This window comes from Ictalurus furcatus, chromosome 22, assembly GCF_023375685.1.
Source record: "Ictalurus furcatus strain D&B chromosome 22, Billie_1.0, whole genome shotgun sequence".
NCBI classification, from domain to species: Eukaryota; Metazoa; Chordata; class Actinopteri; order Siluriformes; family Ictaluridae; genus Ictalurus; species Ictalurus furcatus.
In genome coordinates, this window is record NC_071276.1 from 6,551,479 (window position 1) to 6,557,478 (window position 6,000).

The 6,000-nt window shown below is 42.4% G+C and overlaps 1 protein-coding gene across 1 annotated transcript in view; it reads left to right on the top strand.

Moving 5' to 3' along the window:
* The window catches only part of LOC128625467 (uncharacterized), an 82,128-nt gene that overhangs the window by 1,403 nt on the left and 74,725 nt on the right, over positions 1–6,000 (top strand). The gene's annotated exons all lie outside the window — the stretch shown is intronic.

Here is a 6,000-nt window from a genome sequence, read left to right on the forward strand (position 1 = left end):
GTGTGGGGAATGTTTTCTTGGCACACTATGGGCCCCTTAATACCAATCAATCATCACTTGCCACAGCCTGTTTGAGTATTGCTGCTGACCGTGTGCATCTCTTCATGGCCACAATTTACTCAACTTCTAATGTCTACTTCCAGCATGATAATGCACAAAGCAAAAGTCGTCTCAAACTGGTTTCATGAACATTACAATGAGTTCAATGTTCTTCAGTGGCCTTCCCAGTCACCGGATCTGATTCCAATAGAAGACCTTTGGGATGTGGTAGAATAAGAGATCCACAGCATGAAAGTGCAATTGCTGCAGGAAATGCATGAGGCAATCATGTCAACATGGACCACAATCTCAAAGAAATGTTTCCAACATCTTGTGGAATCCATGCCATGAAGAATAGAGGCTGTGTTGAGAGTAAAGTCAGGCCCTACCCAGTATTAGTATAGCGTTCCTAATAAAATGCTCGATGAGTGTATAATGATATATATGTTGTGTATTGTAGAAAGGCCTGATGATGTTATTGACATATCACCCACCCTTAAGTACCCTGTGAGTTCCACAAAACCCTGCTGTCGGTCCTTACTGAAGTGTGTGGAAACCCTGAGTAATTCTCCCTGAGCTGTGACGGCTTACCGGCTCCAATTCAGCTCCGTGAGAAAAGACTTCCCGAGTTGAAACCAGCTACCAGCAGGTGGCATCACTGACCCATAACAGCAACCTTACACCATCATGTGACTCCTCAGCCTTCCTGTGAGCTAACAGCAAGCTCCATCAGTGCCACTGGGTGCTTCTTATTTCTTTAGCTGAACCTCCATGTTGAATTTCCTTGTTTCTTAGCTCCTCCTTCCAAGGAAGCAATGACAGGGTAGGATATAAGGACAGAAAGAAATCCAGAGCAAACACACACATATATATATATATATATATATATATATTTACAGTAACTTTAAGTAAATCATGACTTTTAACATGGCAACATTTGCTACCAACCCTAGCTGATTAATGAGTAAAATACCATCCATTGAGCTACTTTTTTTGAAAACTTCAGCTAGCATTCAGCGAATTTTTCCATACTCTCAGAAAAGTGTATCGAGACATAATTTAGCACAATTTCTTTAGCGCAGAATTTCTTTAGCGGTTGAAAGTGATTTTTGTTGATTCAGCATTTAAAATGAAGTCAGCACTGTTGTAAGCAAATTGCAAATATCTCCAGACTTGCATCTCTTCTCAAATCTGATTTTCACTTATGAGCTGTGAATCAAAATTGGCTGCAAATGAAATTGTTCCCTGTTGCTTTCTCCACGCTCTTTCCTCGCCACTTTAACTCCCGCAAACCACAGATTTTTGAAACAGCAACTCATAAAACAACCAGGCAATCTCTTGAGCAAAGGTGATCTCACAGTCCATTAGTTTTGTTCCTCATCACATGTTTGTTCTTCAACATTACTTAGATAGCTTCGCTTAGCTGTGTGCCTAAAAAGTGAACGCCCCTTTTCTAAATTTACTAAGTCCCTGTTCTTTGAATAAGTTTTTCAATTTCCCTAACTGCCTGAGGAACAAAGTTAACATGAACTGATCAACCCTTCCCCCATCACTCCTTCCAAAACGCACCTACTTCCTGAAAACAGATAGCGACACAAAACAAGGGATTCGCCCAACCCATGACTCGGGTGGCAGCTCAGTATTGCCAAGTGTACGGTTCACTGTCCGGTCACCCCAATCTGTCAGTTTAGCCCGACTGAGGCCGCAATCAGCGCACAGAGGTCCCAAACATTGCCTGGCTCATTATTCCCCCTGGAGGAGGTCGTGGCCTTGGCTGCCTAGAAGGAACCTGCTCACTAATTAAGCACACTGCTTTGGCACTGGACGTGTCATGTCTGTAGGACTTCCTGCTGGGATTAATGCTACCCATGTTCACTTTTCACAGGGCTGCAGGGGGCAGATCCATTCAGAGCCAGGGGCTCCTCTCTCTCTGGTTGGAAGCCCTGAGTCTCTGCTGTTGTGTATGGCTTAAGCTAAGTACAGCATTTAATGTTTGCTGGGTTTGGACAAAATGAGCTGCCTATTGCTCTGTCAGGTTTGCTAGGCTGTAGATGAAGATGGTATCTCTTCAATTGTATTAGGCTTCAGTACTTGGCCGTATGGTGGATAAAGAGAGGGGGAAGGAAAATGTGCCTGTCTGGCTTTGGCCTGCAGTGGCTAATGTGAACTGTCCCATATGCGCATGCCCAGCCAGTCCCATGGCATCTTCTAATGTATCCGTTTATTGATCGTATCTCTATTTTCCTCCTTCTCTCTCCATCTCATGTTTTCCTCTCTCACTCTTTCTGTGTCTGATGTGAAAGTCATGCTCGACGAGAACAGGGCCCTAATCATGTACAAGTTACCAAATGTTTGCATGCAGGGTTCCACACAAAGTCAAACGATACCTCTTGGAAATATAAGGCCACCTGAGCCGCATTACAAATTGTTCGTTGATTGCTCAGTGAATGTCCAATAAGATCTGCAGCCAAAAACAATTGAAGGTGGGGGGAGAGACAGCAGAAGATGCAACACCGTGGATGCCATATGTGGAGCAGCTATTGATCAATGCTCCGTCTCTTTAACGTGATCCGTTTTGCATTCTTCTAACACAACGCTGGGAGATTACAGCATATCAGCCCAGCTGCTACGCTTAGATAAGAGCTGGACATTGGGAATGGTTGATTAAAGGATTTGGAGAACACTACAAACTTCCCGAAATCTGCATGGTCAGGGATTATAACGCTGCTTTTAACGCTGTGCCAGGGGAAAGCCAGACCTCCAGTGATGTCCAAATTGTTCTGGAATCCTATTAAAGCAACAGCCGAGGCTTACAAAACATCTGAGATGTTCGGGTTTAAAACTAGTCTCCTCAGCCAGCAGCTGGGTTCACGCTTTTTATATTTGGACAAGAATGCCGATCTCAGACGATTCTTTGTACTGAGTGGAAAAGCAATGATTCCAGATCTTGGGCTCTGGTCTAGATAGTGGTCATTAAATTAATGCTGGGCGATGCTCTTTTGTTATTTCCCTCCAGTACTTTAGCACCTTTTGGCCTGCTCTGGCTTCATAAATTACCAGGCCCTTACACATATAGAGAGACACATACAGTCCCCACATTTCAAAGATTTAATGGAAACCCACCAGCAGCAGTGCCTCTATGATGTAGTGTATCTTTACTTGCCTAGATGGCACTGTTCCCTAATACTGTTCACCAGATAATCTGTTTTGATTCAAAGGGCAGGCAGAAGCTGTGCACATTCTGCTTTGTTAGTATCGGTTGGAAGAGCAGCCTGAACATTCCTCCGAAATCCAGATGTTTAGTCCTTAGTAGTGGGCTGTATGACTGCTGATCCAGTACTTCGGTACTTTGTTGAAATTCTTTTTTATGATGGGAATACTCTAATAACCTGGGATGTACCCTGGTGTATAGATTTTTACAGATGTCAGTAAGTTCAGTAAGGGTGCTCTTGTCCAAATCAAATATCAAGTCCACAATACAGCGTGTGGGGGGCACGGTGGCTTAGTGGTTAGCACGTTTGCCTCACACCTCCAGGATTGGCGGTTTGAATCCCACCTCATTCGAATACGTTATCATTTCTACAGTAACAAATTTTGGGGTTTGTATTTTGGATGTTCCATATAAACAGATTTTTTTTAAAAAAACATGCATAATAGTTGATTATGGTGAAGTTTCCAGTGAGGATATGTTTATTTAGCATTTCTCTAAGGAGTCTCCTGTGTCGGTGCTTTGTAACAATCAGACATAGAGCTGTAACTTTATGTTTTTCACAACTGGAAAGTCTTAAGGATGGAGTACTTTACTCTGTCGTAACTTTAAGAGAAAGTGTGAGATTAATCTTTTATAGTTGCAGCAGTGTAAGTGATAACAGGAACTAATTTGTGTTGCAGACATTCCACAGCGTGTAATATAACTAGTGTGTCAGTCATTAATGAATAGAAATTGTAGCAATTGGAAAATTGCTGTGCTGTAAAAGGAATAAAGCACTTTGGGACATGACGTTAAAGGAAAATAATCAACTTTTGGACGGTAACAGTAACTCTGCTTCACATCAGGGCGCATCACACCACCCTGTCATTGATTACTAATTAATTAATTAATTTATTTATTTATAACAGCACACCACTGACGGGTTTTATTCCTTATGTACGTGACAGTATGGATTGTCATTACGTCATTTGATAGGGTTTTGAAGGAGTAGTATATTCCTTGTGGTTGAGCTTAAAATAAATTCGCTGATGAGCTACATTTCCTGACAAGAAACAAAAAAAGGCAATAAGTCAGATCCTGTGCCATGAAATATCAGCTACTGCGGTTACTGCCGATGTTCCTTAACCTGGAAAACATTTATACAAGCATATTGTTGCCCATTAATAAGTATTTAATTAAAGGATGAATAGTTAAATGAGCATTTAAGAGGATGTTACAAGCCTGGAATGAAACACAGTTTAATACGAAACTGTAAATAAAAATATTATTGATGTTCTGGGAGAGAATAGGTTGTTTTTATGTCTTTGAGAGAGCACGTGCCATTATCGTTAAAAAGTTAATATACCCTTAGAGAACCAGATGAGGCTCCTGAAAGAAATGCGGGGTTAGAGCTAATATCTGTTCAAGAGTTTCTTCATGATCATATGGCATGGCTAGTAATGAGGTCACATGGTCTAGTTAATGTTGTTGTATGACAAAGCGATGTGCTGCAATCGCTGTGGTTACATTCTGTGTGGATTTTACACAGATCAGCCATAACATTAAAACCACCTGCCTATGATTGTGTACGTCCCCCTTTATATATCACGAAATCAGCTCTGACCCATCGAGGCATGGACTTCACAAGACCTCTGAAGGTGTGCTGTGGTATCTGGTACCACGACGTTAGCAGCAGATCCTTTAAGTCCTGTAAGTTGTGATGTGAGGCCTCCATGGATCTGACTTGTTTGTCCAGCACTTCCCACAGATGCTCGATCGGATTGAGATCTGAGGAATTTGGAGGCCAAATCAACAACTTGAAGTATTTGTCCGGTTCCTCAAACCATTCCTGAACAGTTTTCGCAGTGTGGCAGGACGCATTATCCTGCTGAAAGAGGCCACTGAAATTAGGGAATACCGTTGTCATGAGGGGGTGTACTTGGTTGCAACAATGTTTAGGTAGATGATACGTGTCAAATTAACATCCACATGAATGCCAGGACCCAAGGTTTCCCAGCAGAACATTGCCCAGAGCATCACACTGCCTCCGTCAGCTTGCCTTCTTCCCATAGTGCATCCTGGTGCTATCTTTCCCCCCAGTAATGCTCTGACCCAGTCGTCTAGCCATCACAGTTTGGCCCTTGTCAAAGTCACTCAGATTCTTACGCTTGCCCATTTTTCCTGCTTCCAACACATCAACTTCTAGAACTGACTTTTCACTTGCTGCCTAATATATCCCACCCGTAACAGGTGCCACTGTAACAAAAGAATTAAAGTTATTCACTTCCCCTATTAGTGGTTTCAACGTTATGGGTTATCAGTGTCTGTAATGTTGTTATCTCGGGTCAAATTTAACGTACAAAATCAGGGATGAGTCATTGCCAGGACTGGTATTGATCTGGTACCATCATTCACACCACAATATCCAATATCCAGACAGCATGAAATGCCAGTGATCTGAACGTGTTTCCTGATTAATGACGACAATCAAAGTAAAGCAGACTGCAAACTGTGCTCACGAGGAGCCACTACAGCATCTCCCCACAATACAAATAACCTGATAAAACATCTTATTGTGTTTAAATTGTATCTTTAATGAGAAGCACGAGGGAAGCCAACCTGAGCACGTATCAGTGAGTGTGGTCATTAAAAATGAGCACAAGGTGCCGTGAGCTGTGTGTTAACAGAGGCATTCGAAACTGTCGTACATGAGAGCACTTCATTTCTGCGAGCACTGAGACACATGCATTCTCCTTCATTCCAACCAAGCA